Genomic DNA, 22,968 nt, shown 5'->3' on the forward strand with positions numbered 1-22,968 from the left:
GATAGGCGGGGGCGGCGGATTATTGTTCGGCCGCTGATTGAATTTCGGTCCCGTGAAAGAAATAATATGCGCAATTCTACTATTATGTTGATGGGGCAGAGGAGAATTCGTTCCGGGGCCAACAAAGCTCGTTACTGTTCGTAGCGGGTGGTTCATTACAAAACCGTAGCGTCTTTTACAAGAAAGGATTAGAGCGTCGGAAGATTGGTTTGTTGTCGGCCGTTTTGTATCAACCATTAATCAAAACGCTATCAATGTAGATTGCTTATGCATTATTCCCGCGCCCGCAAAACGCTGACTCGGGCATTCGCGATACGGTAGTGTCGACTTGACAAAACGCGAAAATCCCCGCCGTTTTAAAAAGTAATCGCTTCAAGAACATTATTCTTGCTGCGAAATTAGAAAACGAGTTGCGTTGGCGATTTATCGCACTCGATCCGACCCAAAACACAATACTAATAAAACTCTCACGTTCTGCCATCCCCATTACGTTCGCCTGGTACATGTGTTTCCCCGGAATGTCGCATTTGTTTTAAAAATGTATGCAAGCACGGCGAAGCGACCGAGACAAAGCCACCGTTCCTTCTCTACTGTCTTATTTCGTTATCGGAAAGTGAAGTGCTCGAAATTACTTTTAAATTACTTTTACCACATCCCCGCCTCCACAATCTTACCAAAAACAAATTGAAATAAATTATCTCCGAAATGCCAGTCGTAGGTAAATAATAAATCATTTTTTTCTCCTTTTGTTGTGTCAAATATAGATTTATTGTTATGTAAGTTGTTTATGATTTATGAACTGGGTAATGCTGGCCCGTTACATGTTTTAAAATACCCCCATCCTTTATTCCAGCCGAGAAACCGCAACATCACCAACCCATTGTATAAACAATATCTCCCTCAAGATGCCAAAATTCCGCCGACTCAGCTCTAGGTGCGGCAAAAAGCGATTCGTCGTAAAATTCGCTGGCTGAAAATCGTCAGGCGAGAGTCGTTTATGATTAAAACTGTCCCAAAGTTGCCAAAATAACTTATCAAACTTTGCCAGTTAGAGCAAAAATATTAGCCGCTGCGATCGTAAAATGCGATCCAATCCGTGCAAGTCCTTAGTTGAAACTAACCCCAACTTGCACATTTTCTAATTGGCGATAAGCAAGCGCCGTAAATCAGGATCTTCATTAATTCACGCAAATAAGCCCCCGGTATCGTAAAACATCGATCGCATGCAGAGGAGGAATTGATATTTCAGTTAGCCGGGTGGGTTGTAAAAGATGATGGCCGCTCAAATGGTGATTGTTCCTCGCGCGGTTCTTTGATGATAAAGTGCACGAACGGCATAACGCATGGGGCAATATCGAAAATGTAGTCGATTGGAATAAGAATGGGAGAATATAAAATGAGCCCATTTCCGCCCAAATCCCAACTTATATATAGGCAAGAGCGCGAAAAATGCATGCACATTTTTAATTTTGGGACGAAATGCGCCGTTACAGAAGGAGAAATGTGCGCCATTTCGGCTCTTGATCCGATTCAAGGAACACACCTGGATTCCGAATGGCACCTTTTGGAGTTCGAGGGTAATCGATGTTGTTTACTTCAAGTGCTCGTTCCGGAGAATCGCTTCAACGTGTTAAAAGACTCGACAACGAAACAAAATCTCACAAGGAGGTGCGGAGGTTTCCGGAAGTCAACTTAGAAATTCCTTTTGAAATAAGAAACGATTTTAAGAAAGCTTGTCGACGTCTTAAACAAAATGCTATCCTAGATGATGAATTGTAATTGGTTTTTCATCAACTTGAAAGCTTTCCCGAGACAGGTGGAAGCTTCTATTTAGGTGATACAAAGAACTGGTAGATGTCATTCATTCCATTTATTTAATTGGATTTCAATTTTTCAATAAAGACGCACCAGAGGCGTATCTACAAATTTCCTTAATTGCTCGTAATTTTAAACAAATTAAATGGGAGAGATTCATTAAACGTGAAGAACATAATTAAATAGTGCACTTTGTGAATCTCGTCAACTTATGAAAAGCACCTGGTATGTTTTTCACAAAAAAATATAATTTTTTGTGACTACAGTTTTTTTTTTCTACAATTTCCACCCATTCAGGACAATGTAGTCAAATAAATCACAACAAAACACAATAAAAATGTAATTTATTTAAATTAACATTCATTTATGGAGAAAAATACGTTGATTTTTAATGATTCCTTCATATGACTAGCCTAAGAATGGCTCATGTCGCATTATTTTCGCTAGAAGCCTCGTTGTTAACCAAAATAAAACGCCTCCCGTAAAACCCCCGTTTCAAAAAATCAACCTCATTCAATGAAACTAGTACAAAAATCGTTATTTTAAAGACACATAAGCCATTTTAAAATGATCTCGCTCTTTTTTAAGCCAGTCAGAAATAAACTTACTTAAAATAACTAGTAACTAAAATGCAACAAATCGGCGTTTTTGGTTAAAATATTCGAGCCATTTCAAAGCAGTTTAGTATCTTTTTTCGCGAGAAAGGGTTTGAAATAAATTTATTCCAACGAAATTATTACGTAGGTCGTAATTTTAGGCCAAAATAAAGCGATATATTAGTCGTTTGAACCTTTTTAAGAATTCAAGAATTGGCGGAAGTTAATTTATTTAGAACAAAAATATTTTGAAAAAGCCTATAAATTCACAAAGGCCCTAGAAAGTGATCCTGTTTAATATTTATTACAGTCTTTTTTGTTTTTGTTTTCTGCTAGTCAGATACGAAAATTCGCATAAAAACAAACGAATGCCAAAATATTTTAAGAAAATAAAAATAGATAATCACTCATTAAGCCCGTAAGAAGTGATTACCGGTTGGCTATTGCTTTTAATACCCAAAGGATCTCTTGAAAGGCTTTGTTTTCAGCAGAAATCTAAAAAATTCAATGAGGGAGTCGCGTAAAAAACAGACAATGTCAAGAAATTTTGATAAAACAATCATAAAAATTCTTAAATTAAATGTGGTAAAACTTTCAGCTTTATAACTTCAGAAATAAGTATCTATTTATCAGATGGACAATTTTCTTATAACTGGACCAAATTAAAAGAGTTAATTTTTATTTAATTCCATCTTTGGAAATTATTTTATGATTAAAAAAAATCCTCTGTTTTTTCCAAAAAATGCTAAACAGCTCTTGCTTCTTTTTTTGCGTCTGTGGTTTAAAAGATTTATCTTTAACAAGTTAACGCGCACGAATTCCCAATTTAACACTTTTTACTGTCACTACTGAAAATATCGTTTTCAGGTCAGGTAAGGATAATAATTACCAAAAGTTTGGTGAAACAATATTTTATTTAATAAATACATAACAATTATTGGTAAAATACCTAAATAATGACATGTATGTATCGTTAATAAAATAGATAAAGGCCCTAAAATGTGATCATCAGTTTACAATTTGCAAAAGTAAAGAGCGAAACTAGCAAAAATTTTAAACAAGTAATGTAGCAAATAAAGAGTCATTAAAAGTGGAGCAAGACAGATTTATACGAAGAATGTAGATACAGTGTATTTTACTTTTGTTAAGCTAGAAATAATTCACAATAAAAATAATTTTTATTGAAATTGTAGTTATTTTTTAAGAGAATACGCCACTGTCGAGAACAAATATTGCGCACATGTTGTAATTGGTGTCTCATCATCGTGAAAGCTCGAAGCAGGTGATCCTTGTGTAACAATGGCGGTACCTTTATGTCGTCCCGTCCATTTGCTTTATTGGATATGCATTTCGGGCACGAAGCTTGTGCAAACAATCCGCGATTATATCTCTGGCTTATAAATAATCGAAAGGGTGTATAATTATCCGAGTTGAGATAAAATAAATCTCTCCCGGTGGCTGACACATGTTAATAATCGCTCTCGGCAACTCCGCCCTCGTAAAAAATAACGAACTGCCTTTCATCAGGCGCGGTATACACACGTACTTCCTGGACAGCAATAAAGAGGGAGGCGTGACTTCCGGTCGACTGTTATCACGTCTTATCGGCACAAGTGGATATTCAGAGCTCGGCAATCATATGCTAATGCTTTTGGTCCGTTGATTTATTTATAAGCCGGTTCTGTGTGAGTGTGTGTTTGCTCTCGCCGCCCCCGGGGGATGATTAGGGAGCGCGTTTATACAAATGATGCTCTCGTTCTAAGTCGCCATTATGCACGGATGGCAACACGTGCGACAGATAGCAGCCACGGTTATAACACCGACATTACCTGCTGTTGGCGTTCCGTTTCGATAACACGTTCGCCGCCACTTTTCACACCCGGATTTAATTAAACTGCCGCCCCCGAATTGCGGCCAAAGCCGGTCATTATTATACCGGAAAAATATTTTATGCAAAAAATGCAGCTTTGGATTGTTTGGCACTCGCTATAAATTAAAATCGCTCCGTCGAGCCAAAATAAAAACAACGGCAACTGTTCAATCAGAGAATTAAAAGCGCGCACGGAGCCTCTTTTCAGGCCATTAAAAAATTCCTCTCTGTACGTGTTTTTGCTGAGCACCAACGTGTGAGCGAATGGCGTAATCCAAATAATGGCAGTAAAATGGCGTGATAATTGATAAAGTACGTATCGTGTGATGAGTGTGGCGTAAACTTTTTGTTCCGGTAACAGTTTGGGTCACGCGGGACTCGAGCGGGGACCTCGACGTACAACATTAGCGAAAATTTCCCTTGTGGCCGTAGACTCCATTTGATACCGCCTCTATAGCTCTTTTTCCGGAGATGCTTGATGAGATTTATATAACGTTCGCTAAATTAAATTAGATCGAACTGGCCAACGGTGAAATTCATCAACAACACTAATAACAATAACATCCACAACGCCCAATATCCACCATTCAAAAAATCTAATTTCATTAACAAACTATCAAGAGAATAAGCCTTAATTAAAAAGTTATCGGAAAAATAACAAGCTCACAACAGTTATTAACTCCCAACATTTCCAACACATTTTTGCATTTTTTAAAACATCACCAATACCAAATAGTTTTGGATGTTTCACCAACACATATTAAACCGTAGCACAAAAGCCAGATATTTATTATACACCAGTACGGTTGGCAAAATAAAACAAAATTAATTCTTGTTTTGACATCAATGTTTTTGTCTTAGTTTAGATATGTCATTTGAAATAAAATTTACTCTGTTTAAAGGGAAAATGATGTACAAAGTCAAACAGTACCACGGAAATTAGCTTTAAAATTACTTTGTGAATATCGAAAACTTTAATGAAGCAATCTTTTAACTGTCTCAAGTAGCACAACAAAGAAAAGCTATTATAGCTCACATTTAATGTATTATAAGAGATACCGTCACATAGTTTGCAAAAACACGGCCGTTCGACTAGCGTGTTAGATTCAATTTTGGTGGATGCGCCGGGTCAGGCCGATAACTTTTTGTTGTAGAGCGTAGGTGGTAGAAATTTTCGTTCAATTTGTGCAATAACTCTTCCTTAGCAATAATTATAACAAGTTTTCGCTTTATGCAAATTAATATTCAAATTAGTTCTCTCCAGTGTGGAAATTCCGTGGTTGGAGAAACACATAATCGAAACATTTGAGTAAGATATGCCCTAAAGCCCCCGACTAGTTCAAAACTTGGCTCACCGATATTTATGCCGCATCAAATGAAAAGCGCTAAATTAGGTGCTTATCTCGCGCTAACTTTCGTCTAGTCGTTCCGTTGTAAAAATCTCTTTTCGGGCTAATAAAAAGTTTGGGAACGTGTCTTTGTAGCCGTATAAAGAGATGATTTGTGCCCGGTATCAGACGTGTACACTTCTTGGGAAACAACTAAGACCAAAACAGCGATAAATCAAACAATTTGCTCCGAATTTACCCCTCAAAATCGTTGCCGTCGCTTCGACGCACACGTACACAGAGATAGATCACGTCTTGGTGCGCGCGTGCCGCCCCAGGCTCAAGCAACAGCTAACTTGGTAAACAATATCTGCTAGATTAAAAACGGAAACGTCAGACGCCGGAAGCTGACAGGCCCGTGACAGGTGTCGGCCGGGGATTATCCATTGTACGGCGTCCTTTTGTTGCGATATTTTAATAAGACACTATTTCGAGACAGGTAGCGAGCACGAGAACCGCCTCTTTAGCCATATCGAGATAATTGAAATGTAATTGTAAAGTCGCGCAATCATTCAAAAACTCGACGGTTTTAATGCGAAGCTCGCATGGCAGACGGACATTACGCTGAAAAAAGACGCTGGAAAATAATTGGATTTCTTGACAAAGTCCTACTTTGAATTTTATCGCAGATTTTCTTTGTATTTGCTCGCTGATAACGGCCGCTAGAAAATTCTACACAATTAACTGTACCAAAATATAATTTTGTTTTTCTTGCTGCGAGTGGGAGCAAAACTGTAAATATCCCGTTTATCTCGCTACATTTGCGAAAATTCAGCGTGTGTGGTGTTAAACTGGGATATACCCCACATAAATATTCCCCGTGTTTTCCATGTTTATTGGCAAAATGATACAAACTTTTTATTATCCTAATCTCCGTTCACACGTGTTTAACTTATAGCTCGAAGGAAATGAAAGAGTCACCGACAACGCCGTTTATTTCTTGTTTTTGAGACGAATTTGTTCAAACGTCAAGACTTCAGCTGCCAATTCACCGCTCAAACAATGAACATTTTTCAGCACACGCAACGCTGAAACATCACTTTTTTCAGTGACTTTTATGATTTTAGAGTGGATTTTTAATCGGCCGAAAGCGAGATTGAATTTTTAATGGGTAATCTTTTGCAGAAGGATTGATGAGTTGGCAGTTATTGGCGCTCCTGTTCTCATAGATTAGTTACGTGAGGAGAAAGCATTAGTTATTATTTATAGGGCCTTCCGAAAAAGCTCCGGAGATAATAGGGTTGGCTTTGTAACTCTCTTGTTTAGATTCTCGACGACTTTTGATGCCAAATAAATTGGCCAACGTCCTAAATAAAACACGAGGCGGACATTTTCGACTAGCCCACTCTATTCAGTCATTAGAAATGAAATGAAACGGCGAGATTGTGCAAATTACATTTTTTATTAGACGGGACGCATGGTGACCATAAAACTTAATAAAAAGTCGCACGGACGGGGCATTAAAAATTTATGCCCACCTCACGTAAAGTTGAATTTTTCTTAATGTTGCGCAGATCACCGGCGACAAAACACACAATCGTTGGCGTGACGATGGATGACGGAACGCATCAACCGCTAGATTAACTTCTGCCGGCTATATGAGGTGTTATTATTTACAGAAATTTTTTATCAGACATGTTCCACTCGCGTAATACGCTCTAATAAAAAAGAGCTCGTGGAAACGCCGAAAATTGGTTTTTCGGTTTTATAAAGAAAATCCGCCATTGTATCAAAGGAGCGCTTCTTTCTCGCATTATGAGAAAAATAATCATTGCTGATGCATCATAAAGTTCCTCGAGAAAATCCCTATATTGAGCCAAAAGACATTATAAATATTACTCCTTTGATGCGAGATGAATCCTTTCAGAAGTTTGACCCGGCGCCTCCACCATTTTTAATATAATCAAATATTTTATTTCGGGTTGTGTTAGGATTTGTCAATTATGGTAACCTCCCGCCGATGCGTCTTTGCAAATTGAATACAAGCCGCAAATCTGTTTTCTTAAAGAGACAGCGCAACAAATCTGGCCGTTGGAGTAAAGAACGGCCTTTTAACCGAATCAAATAATTAAATAGTCACTCGTTCCGCAAATATCTCCCTCGAATTAAACCCGACGTAAATGTTTATTATGGCCAGACTTCCCGATTGGTTTCTTCCGCCTTTAATTGGCAACGATGTAGCCGGCAGCAAGGCCGCAATGTTTTATTGTTTTAATCTCGTGGTCTGCAGTATTTCATTCCGAATGTCTGATATTTCTTTCGGATCAAGTTCAATATTAATAAATACTTCTTTGTAAAGTATTTACGCTCGGGTAGGCGTTCCATCCGAGATTCATTGCGATGTCTTAGCGCTGATATTGGTTTCTTCTATTGTGTTGTCGATACCGTCGTGTGTTTTATTTAGGACCGCGCCCAAGATGGCGCATCGGATTATGTTAATGGTGTCTCTCCACTTGGGCCTAATCGTTTTCGGATACGCACGAATGTCTTACGCATTCATAAACACGGCGGTTTAATATGACTCGATATTCTGCGGCTGAACGAAAATCTCTGACATGCTTCGGACGATATTGGAATGTGTGGATGGCTTTCAAGGAAATATTCGTTTGAAACTTGAAGCGGAGGCGAGAATAAATTCGAACGGGGTGGGAAAGCCTCTATAAATGAGAAATACTTTCTCCATGAGATGGATAGTTATTTGATATTAAATATCTTGAGCGAATCTGCAGTAATACATCATAAAGTTTCCGATATTTTTAAAACCGCACAACCAGACAGCTTTCTATTTATCTTAAACGTGATTTACACCAACAAATCGCTCCCATACAGCGCAACCGAGTCATTCATAATCCACTGCGAAATTATTTATTTATTCGCACTGACAATATAAAACTCTTGCCAACTTCGCACTAATTAAATTAGAAAATGTTCAAAACTTTAAGCCAAATGAAAACGTTACCTTTATTAATTTTTAACGAAATTTCAAGCAAAGTAAACTGTATTAGCGTCTGCTGAAATATTAAAATTCTGCCGTTCCTTACAAGTCCGCCAGATATTTGCCTTTTCCCGTTTATTTTCCTAACAGTTTTGGTTATTAATCGCGATTTGTGGGTGCGCCAAAGCGTTTTTTCCCATTCTCTGTATCACCTGTCCTAGGTCTGTATTAATTATCGTTCACTGATTAATCATTCGCGTCCCCAAACAGGAAAGCGTCGCCTGTAGCCGCCTTTCATAATCACTTTTTGTGACGTGTTTGTTATTAAAGTTCGATAAAAAATAATTCAGATGACAGGTTCGCTTAATACGTGTCACCATCAATAACTTGGCTCGGCCGATCCAATAGCTAGGCTATATAAATGACTAGAGCATGGTGCTCTGTTCTCCCTGATGATGTATGGCCGGCAAGGCGCAATGTTCCAGCCCCACAACCACCCCTCCGAAACACGGAAGCCTCTATATCCTTGTTTACGCGCTGCAGATGTCTGGCCAAGGGGCGACAGGATGTAAATTGCAGCGGAAGGCGACGACGCCTTCGCCATAAACCAAGTGGACACCGAAAAAGGCCCGATTTTTTATGCAAACTCCTGTACCTGGGTGAGATAAACGCTCGGCGCCTAAGACATAAAAATTGTGTTTGCTCGAGCCGGAGATAGCGCGTTGTCATTTAGTTTTATAGAGGAATTTCTGGAAAAAATGCCACGAGATTGACCCGATCGACCGCAGAATTCAATTTTATGTCGAGGCAGATTTTCGATGCATTTTGCAAGGTAAAGGCGCTAGCACAAATGATGAGGTCGCCGCTTTTATCGCAAACATTTGATATTTTATGGCCGAGAGGAAGTTGTTTCTTCGATAAATTGACAACGGCTTATTATTCCACCGCGACCAATCTCCATAAGCCCAATGCCAACAGGAAATTGAATTTTTCTGCACTTTATTTCCCCACACAGTCAAAAATAAACTGTAGATATGCATTTGCCCGGCGCATCCGCCATTTTTTGCGCGAACGCAAGTTCGGCAATATTTTAGAGCTTGTTTTACTATACTTGTGGTGCACAGTTGCGCACATATCTCAGGCGTTAGTAGCGTTATCCCGTAGGTGTTTGTGATAAGATTAATGCAAACGTATCGTTCACATAGCGAAATAAGTGCATTAAAACAATCTCGGGGATTTGCCCAAGAACAAGCTTTCATTACAGGGAAATCTGAGCATTTGCTCGCACTCGACGTCAGCGGATTTGCAACTCGCAACTCAAACTTTGAAGAATATGAAGCAAGCAGGCTAATCTTGCTCGTATGAAAAATACCCAACTGAAAGTTTGCGTTTTGTAAAAAGCCGGTACTTATGAGCATCATCGAGCTTTTATCGTCTATTTTGCAATTTTAAATTGCAATACACTTTGCTAAACATGCAATTTTTATTCTTGCTTTCAAATAAATTTTTAACAATCCGCATCAGCATAATCCCACGAGTCCCGTAAGCTTGATGCTTTATTATTTAGAGGCCTTCCCCAAAAAACGTAGAGATGTTTTTTGTATGCGATTGTTCTTGGTGTTTGTTTTGGCCGACAAGGCTTGCATTCGGTTGGCAGGAGAGTTCGGCGTTAATTCACCTGCAGGTGTAATCATGTATTAATTAAGCGGACACGTTTCCAACCCTCCAGGATTACAAACATTCTGCAACTGCATAACCCCACATTGATTACCTTTTAATTAAATCAGGGGGAATGGTAATGACTGCAGACATGGACTGTTCTGGAGATTAATCACGTAATCTCTAGAATTTTTCACCATGTTTCGTTCAACTTTGCTAATAAACGGCACTCGCAGCTCATTTCCAACTTGCTGTTTGCAAAAGTTGTCGCGCGTCCTGTTCGAGAGTTTCGGGTAAACAGTTTTTTTCTAAAACTAAACCAGGTTCGTGCAGAAAAATATATAGTTTCATCCCGGCGCCTCCGCCGCTTTAATTAAAAGAAAAAAGCGCAAAAGTCGCTCTAATTGGATTTTAGTCATCACGTACTTACCAATAGTGAAAAAGCAATTACTGTTGCGGCATTCCAAAGCCATAAATAGCAAACCGCGGCTTGTCTCGCGGTAAACGTGCCTTAGCAGTCAAGCAATTACTTCGATCCTGAAACGCCGTATTACCGACCTGTCAAAATCAGGAATTGTACTTTTACGTTTAAACAGGACGGATTAGACATCCCGTGCCCCTCATTCCTCGACTTTTGACATTAAAATGAAATAACACTAAGCAAACTCGGTCTTGCTGTTCCCCCTATATTTTTATTTCCCTCACGTTGTCTTAACTCAATCCCGTCATCTCCCTGTAGTTTAGCCCGAGGCTATTATTTTCAATTTCAAGCGAGTGTATTTTGCCAGTCTTTCGTCGACTCATTTTTTCCGCCGACGCACAAATGAAAACAAATCTGCGTCCTGCGACACGTGCATTCCTGCCCAAATTCTACCCACATATACACTGACTATTCACTCACTGATCCCGCACAGGAAAAAAACAAGCAACATTTTTTTAAAATCGTACCTTTGTATACACGTTATGAAAAGTAGTTTAACCAAAAGTTAACTACTAACTTAACCATTTTCTAAAAACTCAAATAACTCTTTGGTGCATCTTATTTTCAAAACACAGGCGAGAAATTTTTGTGTGAGAGAATATTTCTTGGTCAAGAGCGCCATGTCCTTGATTAACATCCGGTTTGCCCGCATCGATCGCATCCGCCAATCGGAATGTGTCCATACGAGGAAAAAATTAAAGAGTGCCATCACGTAATACGACAATTAGAGCCGCTGAGTTGCTATTAATTTCCCCGTGCTCCAATATGTCTGTATTCAGGACGGCGCGTCCGACAAAACACAATTACTAAAGCGGTCTATCTTCATCAAGACCTAAATGAAAGAAATTACGCGTCAGCGACTTGCGGCTGTCATGAAACGATTAAATGCGAAGAATTGTAGCTTTTTTGACAACACCACTAGAAATGTGAAATAGTGTTGGGAGCCGGAGTCAGCTCTTTTAGATTTGGGTCCGGGAGGGTCTGAGAAAATTAGGATGCAAATTGCAGCTCGGAAAATCCGGAATAGGTGCGTTCGCTAATCAGTGCGTATGTAATTAGGTTTTCAATATCCGAGCAAATATTCGTCGTTGCCAATTCTGGAAGGCAAGTAAACGAGTCATCGTCAAAGAACTTTCATTAAACTAATGAAATAAATGAGAGGGTCGAAATTAGCGCCTGGTTTGCAAAACAAGGCTGAGTGGATGAAAAGGAGCGACCAAGGGGAAGCGGCTTAATATTGCCTTTGATATTTTCCAGAGAATGTAAAGTTTACGTGTCCCGGTTATTAAATTTACAAAGGTACTAACGTTTGAAATTATGCAAATGAACGAAAGCTGATATTAAAATTTCCAACATAACCAACTATGTACTTTGCTCTATTAATTAATCGGAAGTATTTCCGGTCTCACAACGCGAATTTTAATAATAATCCTGCCCCGTTCATGGATATTGATGTTGCGCTCAGTTCGTTATTATTCCGCTGTGTGCTACAGAAAACTCCAAATACTCAGACAACTACAAATTGCTCATTATAAAAACACTGCTTTTGTGCACGAGCACGCTCTTCATTTTACATTCGTTCTACAAACAATGCTTTGTCAACGTTGACTTAAAACACATTTCATTTTGATGGCTCGCTCCAAATATGGCGATGCCCACTTGCCACCCCTCGCCCCCATTATTTAGCGTTTCAAAACATCAAAAATATAAAATAACATCATTACACAACCCAAAAAAGCAGCTTTAATTTCATAATCTCGACAACAAATTTGCCTCGTCGCGATGTTTACAATATTAAATGCCAGTCTTGAGAATAAATATCCGCGTCGAATCAACAAACTAAAACCACCACAACTACATTCAATTTGTTCGGATGCAGAAAAATCAACGAGATCTACGACAGTCCCAGAAAGATGTATCAGTTGTGGTGAGATCGTGTAGACATTAATCATTGCCGACTAACACACAAATCTCGGTTTGAATATCGGTTATTCCCACCCACTTCACTTCGACCAATCTACAAGAGCGTTTTATTTTGTGGCTTGCAAGTTACTTATTATAGCGAACATTAGAACTTTAGAACAGTTAGTTTTATACGTCTCCGAGGACAATAATCTGTAAGATACTACCATTAACTGGCTTACCTGACCTCATAAATAGCTGAAAATTTCACGGTGCGCTACAAAAATACGACAACAAATTATTTTCGCATGAATCAGGCATGTGCTCTAAATTAGCTTTTGACGACATAAGAAAGCAACAAAAAGCAATCGCACGACTATAAATCCGGAGTTTGTCGGCTATTCATTAAAATTTTAATAAAGTAGCTTAAAGTGGAGCATTTCGTGATTTATTTCTAATTAAACAAAGGTTTGCGTTTTTTGAGTGATGGGGAAAAAGAGGATTACAGCCCCAGCGTCATTGAGCAAGTAGTATCTGCAGAAGAGTTATGAAGGCCTTATAAATAAAATACCGATATATTATTTGAGAACAAGACTGTATCCGACGTAGTACGCTAACTTGCGGTTTATGAATCAAAGCTCAAAGCGCTCTCTGTCTCGGATTTATTCTAGTTGCAAGTTAGTGTACTTTGAAATACAATGTAATTATTCTCTGAAGACGACGTCTTTATCTTGAATTTACTTTTAACGAGAGCCGAACTTTGCCAAGGTTTCTAATAAACAATAGACTTTGCAAATTTTAAACTAAGCGCGAGTTGTCAGCGAAGACTTGGCGAAATTCGTCGTGTGTCGGCTCTAGCGAAATGCCTTTCCAATTAAGTCTATCTCGACATTAAATCGCAGCGGCAAACTATAGTTAAGACGGGATATAATAGGTGCAAATTAGGATAATTGTCGTCTCAGAATTCCTGGCATATTGCCGTAATTAGATTTCAGTAATAGTTTCGGTAATGTAGGCAATTAACACGATGACACGCGACAAGCTTCAACGACTACTGCAGATTTAATCATCCGAAATGCGCACCGAAATCATACTCGGGCAGAAAAAACAAACATAGACGTCAAAGATTAGGAATTCCTTCTGTTTAATCAAAGTATGTAAAGCTTTCATAATTAAAATTTACTTAAATGAAAATTGTTTAATATTGTTGGAGGAAATTAATTCTCGTAAAAAATTCTTAAACTGAGTCGGACGCGTTCCAGGCTTGTGCCTAATTCAATTCCGAGTAAATTATGGAGGGCAAAACGGTTATGTGCCGAAATGCAAATTCGTTTCTATTTCGCCAACATCTCGCAAATCAATCATTCGCTAATGAACTCATTAACTCGAACCGCAGGTTGTGACAAAAAATTCTCGGAGCCAATATTGAAAAATCTTAAGTTTCTTTGACGTGGCCAAAGTTTTTAATCCGGTTAAAGAGCTTTGGCAAATTAAAAGCTTGATGATGATCGAGTGTCGAACAAACAAGCTTAAAAATAATTTCGGCGTGTTTGCCAGGTTGGGGTTTCATTGGCACAACATTCGAAAGTAATGAAATTACGGCTCGGAATAATTCGTCCGAATGCGCTTGCAGTTGTGCCATTTTGTCCCCCATATTAAGTTACAATGTTTGAATTTATTCGGTCGTTTCATCGGAAATCGAACTTGGGCCAATATGGCTCGCAATAATAATAAATATCGGTGCTATCTGCCACCGGCGGCGATACACAAAAATAAATTTTCGCACAAGAATTTACAATTAAACATTTCCGACGTTCCGAAAAATTCTTTTTTGTTTCCCGAACGTGGTGCTATATTTTCACGGCACACACATTTTCCGGCTTATCTTCCATTTGCACTCGCACACACACAACAGAGGAAGCCACTGAATAAATCAAAATATCTGCTGGGTTTGTTAGATTCGAGGCATACAAATGTACACTGAATGTTGTCGAAATTCTGAATTATGCACTTTCGGACGTTCATAAAATATGCGATCGCACATTCCGAAAAACACACCCCAACATCGCATGGATAATTAACACGCCAAACGCTTAGCCGAAATTTAATGGACGGATTAATGCGAATTTAACGCCGAACTCTTGGCCGATACGCGCTAAATATTTAAAAAGATCGACGGTTAAACGGAAGCTCTCCAGGCCCAGATTCCGTTATTTTCGACTCCACGAAAATAAGTTGCATTGTTTTAGCGAGATTTTGCTCCGAAATTTCCATAATTAAAATTGCAGAGCTATATATTACAAGCTTATACAATTACATGTCTGCCGAAATAGGAAAGGGAGCCTTTGCTATTTACATGAAACGTTGTAAGTTTCAGTGAACCAGAAATATGATGAGATTGCGTCAATGTTCCTGAAATGAAATTCAGGAACCTAACAATGAACAATACCGAATAAAAGGCAACTCTAAATAATTTAGCGGTTACACAATTATTAATTAAGATATGAGCTGTAGAAGCTCCCTCTGGATCTATTGTGCGCCTAAACGCATAAATTACGGTTTAATTTAAGCAACATATTGTTCGCGTTGAAAAATAATTTCCTCTTGATCTTTTCCAAGGTGGGGATCGAGTCATAGCCGCCCGGAAATGAATAATAAATCGTTAATTTCCTCGTCTTGTGCATTAATTCCTCATCATCGGCTCTTTATGATCCGATTGTTGAAAAACTCGCTTATGAATCGAAGTTATAAAAGTTGTTGAAACGGCCGCTGCTTTAAGGAATTAAACAATTCTCAAAGTTAATAGAAGCGAATTCGGTCCGTTTCAATTCTCCATAAGCGGATCATTGTAATATCCGAAATATCTCTCGGAGGCCTCGCCGGTTATCGGCGGTCCCTTATTTTAATTTGCAAACTGCGGAAGAAGAGATTAAATAGAATTAACACATTTCTCATCACGTAGATTGGACCTGGCGCTTACGTACGGCGCCGGCCGCCATCTATCGGATGCTTGGCAAGAAAGACGACGCAATTATGGAAATATCGCGCCGATTATCAGATTCGGATCCGGGAAATTACTTCGTTATTTCAACATGAATACGAGACTCGACATAAATATGCATCGCCCGCCGGAATCTCAAATTAGAGACGCGCTTTTTTGCGCCACTCCGATAGACCACTCAATAGAAAAAGCGCCACCATAAATAATTCACAACACGTGGTCGTGGGTTTTGGAGATGATGCTCGCATTGTTTGTCCGGTAATCCATCATAACGCGGCTTAAATGCATTCCGAAGTCGGTTCTGATCACGGAACGGAAATCTGAAAGCGCCTCAAGAAACACGGACATCTGATGGACAAATTGTGTTAGTTTTCCGACCGAATGGTAACACAATTTCAGACAAGCCTCCAGGCCAGCAAGAATAATTCCCACTCGAGCGTCGTTAATATCGATCCGAACGGTACAGGAAACAAAATCCTATCATATTTTCCTCATTAAAACCGTTTGTTAATTGGAGTAATTACGGACGAACGACGGAACAACAACCGGAATATCAACTTACATCGTTAGGGATTTTCACTCTAATGGCTACCCTTCGATAGAGACCGACGTGACAAACCAACTTTGCGCAATTTCCATCCCACATTACCAGATTCCCGATTCAGATAAACGAACTTCTTATTACTAAACAGATTTACTACTTGTTCATACAAATAGTAAAAAACGACGAGCACCGCAAGGATAATTAGTAAAACCAGAAACCAATTACCTAGTTAGAAATGTACGATATTGTCTTTTCAGTCTGTTACAAAAATTCGTAACAAATTTATTCATAATTTTATTTCCCGGCAAAAGTTCCTTCGGTGTCCTTTCAGACCCCGCACAGGACAATGGAATTGTTTCAGGATAATTCACGTAAAATGTTGAGCCTTGCACCATTACATACATTTTCTATAAAAATTTTACATTCAACCTGACCTGTCTTTCAAACGCCCTATTTCCAATTTAATTTACTCAAAATTATAATAATATTTTGTAGAATCGATGTTTTGCGTAGTTGTGTTACCCCAGCTAATTTATAGTAAAATCCTGATTTTAGGACTGTAAATGATCCTAAAAAAAGAGTCGTGAAAATATTAAATAAAACATTTTAACGTAATGTTTAACGTATGTTTTCCATGATCCAAATAAAGAATGTAAACAGACGAAATGGATATTCAAGATGTTTTCGTTCAATTCAAGTGCTTATTATATCCAGCTTTGTGATAAAAATGTAGGTACGGAAAATAAAGGATTCAAGCCTTGTTTTTATTGTAATTTGCGTTTACAGAAGCAAAGAAAGCGATTGAGCAATAAAATGTTGGGGCCTTGTTGCGATTTAATTGAAAATGCGCTGTCGGTTGTCCAGCAGGAACAGCAGCTGTGGTGGTGTGGCCGACCGTGCTGCCATTTCCATCCGCAACCATCTATGCAAATGCAGAATTTATGCGAAAGAACGCAGATGAATCATCCGTCCACAGTTATGACAAACATCCGTGTTTGAAACTGATTCGATATTCTGTTATTACACTCGAGAATTCATTTTAAAAATTATATCACCATACAACGCAATTATAAACGTCATCCAGGGCCCAATTTGATCCGTCAATTTTTCACTATAATCACATGACACCGAATCGAAAGAGAATTTAAAGCGACCGATCTCCGGAGACTTGCGAATATACGGCCGTGGAAGCTTATTTTTCCATGTGTTTGTTGCACACCAGGGTGAGATTTTTTATAGGAAATGCGACAGATTTACAGCGGGAAAGAAAAGGGGTGACCCAAATTCGCCGGCGTAATTAGCATCGATGTTGGATTATTCTCATTTCCCGACGTACGATCGTCACATTTTCAATTATACAGGCGTCTAGTGAGACTTTCCTGTCGTCTGCAGCCAATGAATACAGATTAAAGCCGTTGCTCGGGGCTTGTACTTACCCTTGTCTCTTATTTACGCCCCACGCACGAAACTCGTTATGTCAAGGAGAGATGCTTTGCATCACGAAAACTCTTCGCCCATCGTTTTCTAAATTCGAATTCCCCTTATCCTTGCATTTTTCTCGTATTCCGGGGCGGTTGCTTGTTTCTTATTACGCCGCCAAGTTTCATTCACCCTCCAGCCAAACAAGTTTTTAATCGCTCCCTCACACAAAACCAAACTTTAACCATCAGCTCCGAGATGATAGTTTAAGGAAAAAAGCCGAAAAATTACACACGCCGCTACATGGAAATGACGGACAACCGTCACACGGAAAAACTTTCAAGGAAAACTTCACAATGCGTTTAGAGAAAAGTTATTCGGAGAATCGAGCCAACTGAGCTCAAATTGAAAATATTTTTATTAAATCTTCATAATTCCGTCTCGGTCTGACTCGATCAAATGGAAGAACTTTGCACAAACTCTTTTCAGCATAATAAAAATACGCCAGCCGAAAACAAAGCAACGAAAATGTACATTTTTCGTAACTTTTAAATAGTTTGATTCCGTTTTACGTGGTGTGGAAATTCTCATGGCTCATGCCCGGATTCTCCGTGTGCTCCAAATTAAATTTGGCGCCTTACATAAAACAACACACGGTACATTAGAAAGCACGGATCAAAGAGTGCCTCGAGTCGGACGATGTTGTCTTTCCAATCCATCTGACGCGGCCGACAACAAATCGAATTACGTTTCCAGTCCCGGAATGGACAACTAAGAAGGCGGACATGCGAAGAAGACCTTCCAAAGTCAATAAGTCCGGGGAACGAATTCGAGTGGCGGACTCGCCATATTTCGTTTAGAAAACCTCCGCTAATTCCGCTCATTGTCGATTTTATCGAGCGGCCCTGCATTGCGCATCAAGAATCCTGATTTATTTATAAGCAATCCCACTTTTGAACTGCTAGATTTCCCTCGTTAGCCGTCGACAATATTCGCGCCGTTTCTGCATCGCAGATGTCCTAAATCTTTCATAACCACACCAAAATCCTGTTAATAAAACAATGCACTAATTAACTCCGACAAAGAAGTCCAAAACTTGTCCTTATTAGCTCGTCCCAGTGTGTTTTATTACAGCGCGCTCGACTTCCAGCTATTTATTTTTCATTTCGCCCCGTTAATATTTCCACATCATCATAAATTCACTTAATTCAACCTGCCCCCTACGCCCGCAATCTGATAAAACATACGCAACTCAAACAACCTTCAATGCTCGACTTCATCACTGATTATAGCAATAAAAAATTCAAATCCACGATGATTTTTATTAATTACAAACCACAAAACGCAACATGATGCACGACACCGCACAAACTCACGCATTTTTCACCAGCTAAACTTCATTTTCAATAATTCATAAGCCGCTTTGCAGCATTTAACAGTTAATGGATCAGAGACGAATTACCAACTACTAATAATAATAGAGGGATTAGTTGTTGGTGCTTCAGCCAGTTGCAGAATTAATCCACCAATAATTTCACTGGGGTCAGCCGATGAAAAATTCAGCTAGAAAATAATGTGCAAAAATTGCGAAGGAGCGCCGCTTTAAAATTAACCCGTGCGAGCGCTTTTCCAGTTTCGCTAATTCCATCATACATACAGTTCCAGCACCGTGTTTATGATCCAATCCGGCGCTGGAACAGAATAAAATATGTGGCTGGAATAGTTCATATAAACACGTAAAGTTAATTTATCTGCCCCGAACGCGGTCTCGGTGATAAAAAAGCGCGCAACATTAAAACAAACAACAATTTCATAACCCCGCGAAAAATACGAATAAAAGCCTAGTTTGGCGAATAAATCGCAATGCAGCGGAAGCCCCACCCCACTTTTAACCCGTTAAAACTTGGAGAATGCAGCAAGCCTGATAAAATTCGAGAGGGTCCAACCCTAAACTAACTAAGCAACTAAATCATAATAACGCAAGGCCTGCGGCCCCACTGCAAACTTCACGGAATTCGCAAGATTCAATCTCGATCACAATAAATTGTCCTAGTCGAAGACTGCAAAATTATCGATTCCCGGGACGAATTTTTGTTAATTGCGACCATCAGAACTATCCTCTTGTAATAACGCGATTAGCCCCAAGTCTCCCGAATAAATAAATTGCGAATTTGTGCAAATTACATTCGTTGGACGCGAATAATTGAATTAAATTGAGGCGTAAAAATGATTATTCACCGAAATTAACTCCGGCCATGCCACTGTTTATATTATAAAGTCCGTAATTTGAACGCAAAATACGGCGGTCGCTTCAAGTAAACACGTACAACGATAACAGTACACTTAATTAAATAAATTCGTTCCCAGACACGGTTAAATTCAATATTTGTGCAAGAATACCCAAATGAAATTATGGTAACAATGCTTGGTACGACGCCATCGGTATAAAAATACCCTTCCTGTGTACAAAACGGTCACTCTTTGAATGCTCGGTTTACAGCGCAACGGTATTCAAACGAAACTCGAATAAAGTGCAATTCAAACTCGTCCTTTGATTCCGTTTAAACTCACTATGATCAAATTCGGGCCTCGAAAAACTAGTTCCAATTATGCAGAAAATTTCATACACAAAGAACCAGTTCACAGGAACGTTAAAGCAAATTTTCAGCACGATATTTCAGCACATGCAAACAAAAATTCATAGAATTGTGCATTACGCACTTAACTGCAAAGCCAAACCGCGATTTTTTATGGCCAATTTCGCCGAACATTTCATTTACTTATTCACCTTGCTTCAAGTTGCTTAACTTTGGTGGCTAATTTTATAATCAACCAAGTCTCTAATTTGCGTGTCGTCTGTATGGCGCTACTTTTGTGAAAAAATCCTAGTATCAATTGTAGAATCATCTAGTTAACTTTGAAATTGAAGTCAAAAATTGTCAATTAATTGATTTTAAAAATTTCGTTAAAATGTAACTAAATTGTAACACTATGCAAGAAAACACTTTTATTGTCAAAGCTTAGAGACTTAATAAATAGAAAATGTTAATATTCGGTGTCTAAATGCCTGTCATTAATTCAATAAAGCGGCATTTCTGATTTTGCACGGGAAATTCACAGACGACTAGATGCGAATCATTTAAAAACACACTGTATAACTTGTAATTTAACGACTACATCCATGAAATAAATTATAACGGCCGTGGCCGATATATGTGTATCGACATCCGTCATAGAGACAGTAGCGTTATAATGCAAATAATGCGATCTAACTGCTCAAATTTGTCCAGTCATTAGTTTAATTATAAATTTATTCTCGGATTTATCTCATAAATTAATAAAATCAACATTTCAGGAGGTTGCTGAAACATCAAATGTCTCATTTATTTAGAAGCTGACATTATTGGTAGAAGCAACTCACAATAGATTTAGTTTCTATAAATTAATAGCACAATAGATTCATTGTTTAAATTAGCCAAATCTTTGTTAGACTTATTTTATTAATATACTACTCCTTTGTCCCTGGACTCGATACTAGTGTAATTTAGCATTAAATTCTCCATTTCCTGGCAATATGTGTTTATAATAAAACTATCTCCACATTTTAATCTTTTTCAGTACATGCGTACAAAGTAATATGACAACAAGAAATTTATTTGTGGACAGGTAATAGAGTTAACTTTTTCCTTTTATGGTCGTTTTGTGTTGCAAAATATTACAAATTTATACAATATAAATCCGTTATTTTTCCTTTTTTGTTTTAATACTCGTAGCCTAATGAAGGGTTTCTAAAAGCTGAAAACTGAGTAACAATTCATTTTGCTTGTTTTATGTCCATTTATTAAAAAATTAATAAAGTGATCACAATGAGGTGCATCCGAAGCCGTACAAGTTTAAACCGGCCAGTTGAATGGGAATCGATGGGTGAAATCGCCGCAGCTTTATTAATTAAAAATCGCGAGACAATACATTTGGAGGAAAATTGTTAATAAAGTTGGGAGCCTCCGGTCATGAAGCAAATTCGTCGCTCGCAGAAGCTTTTTGAGATTTAGTTCTGATTAGGTTTGCGGCATCGTTTGAAAGTGCAGGCTCTGCGTTGATCCTTCGGCGTGTGCAATTTGCATTTGACTCCTTATCGAGGAAGAGTCTCGTATATGACGTCCATAAATAATTCAAAACTTGTGTTATCCTTAATGCAACGGAATATGTAATGTTGTAAAAAGTGGAATGATTCGGTATGCCGGTAGCGTGGTGTTTTAATGATGATATCACAAAGCTCTCCATTTATTATACATCTAAGCTGTGTAAAGTTGTGCTCCTTTGATGTGAGCTGCTCGCTTTACCTACAATACTAATTAGTGTGTGTAGATGTGCGTAGATTAGCTCTCCCACCTTGATGAATATTCACTCTCTTCTAGCCGTCTTTTCGCGGCAAGAGCCCGGAATAAGAGCACTCGCGCGATTTTTTCCGCCTTAAGGGCGGCCCCTGTCTGTGATTAATTTCCAATTTACAATAATGCATAATTACTCGAAGCCGGCGAAATAATACGTTCCATTAACTTTCAAGAACGAGCAAGCAAATGAGCAATTTGCCGGCGAATAATCGAAATTGGTTACCCTCCTCTCAGAAAACGCGTTCTGTTATCAGCATAACAATGGCCCTCCATACTGTTCGATATACAATTAACCGGCTAAGTAAATTAGACGTCGTTGGATCTCGAGCAGGCTTTTTCGCAAACATCGTACCAACACAACCGTTCACCCATCATCGATTTAATGATGATTCGACAAAGAAATTTAATTTCTAGCGTATTGCCACTTGATCACATCATGCGTTCAATACATCCACTAATTAAAGCACCAACACTCGACTTTAATTGGAACACCGGAAACGATGGCGTTTTCACCTGGACTCGAACCATTGAAAAATTCGATAATACAGGACTCGAGCACTCCTTTTGTTAATTGGAATTTTCCGGTGACCTCCGATAAAACGGGCGAAAAAATTAATTGCATTCTGATACTCCGCTCCACAAAAATTACAAAATCGAAACGTACAATTAAAGAGTAATTATAAATAAAGCCGGCGATCGCGGTAAGTCGGAGCTGATACAATCTTTCGCTAAACTTACTCTTCAAATCTTTCTAATGGACTTCACATGCGAAATCCAATTACTCGAGGGAATTGGAGGTGTTAGAGTAGTATTTTGTGTTCTTGCATACATTTCCACAATTTTTACAAATCCGCAAATCTCACTAAAATATTTTGATCGCGCAGCTAACCGTTACATTACGAAAATAACTGTTTTCCAAACTTACATAAATAAATTCATTTTTGTACGTTCCTCGCTACAAGAA

Source organism: Tribolium castaneum, chromosome 9, assembly GCF_031307605.1.
Source record: "Tribolium castaneum strain GA2 chromosome 9, icTriCast1.1, whole genome shotgun sequence".
NCBI lineage: Eukaryota > Metazoa > Arthropoda > Insecta > Coleoptera > Tenebrionidae > Tribolium > Tribolium castaneum.